Source organism: Arachis ipaensis, chromosome B10 (genome assembly GCF_000816755.2).
Source record: "Arachis ipaensis cultivar K30076 chromosome B10, Araip1.1, whole genome shotgun sequence".
Taxonomy (NCBI): Eukaryota; Viridiplantae; Streptophyta; class Magnoliopsida; order Fabales; family Fabaceae; genus Arachis; species Arachis ipaensis.
Genome location: NC_029794.2, coordinates 9,566,260 through 9,566,561, shown reverse-complemented (window position 1 = coordinate 9,566,561; position 302 = coordinate 9,566,260).

The following is a 302-nucleotide window of genomic DNA, read 5'->3' as shown; positions in this document are numbered from 1 at the left end:
AGTTTTAAAATATTTTAAATATTTTATTTTAATTCTAAAAAATTTTAAGATGGACTCAACAGTATTCACAGTTAAATTTAACGCAAATAATTAATATATTTAAGAACTAACCATGTTTGATTTTAATTTATAACTAAAATTGACCTACTAATGATCATAATGTAAACATTTTTCTTATAATTTTAGAAGGTTGATAATTAATTGCTAGAACTTGAAATTTTACATTAAAAGATAGATTAAAAAAATATTGTAAAAAGATTTAAAGGTGGTATGTTTTCAATTTATTTAATTATTTTTGTCAA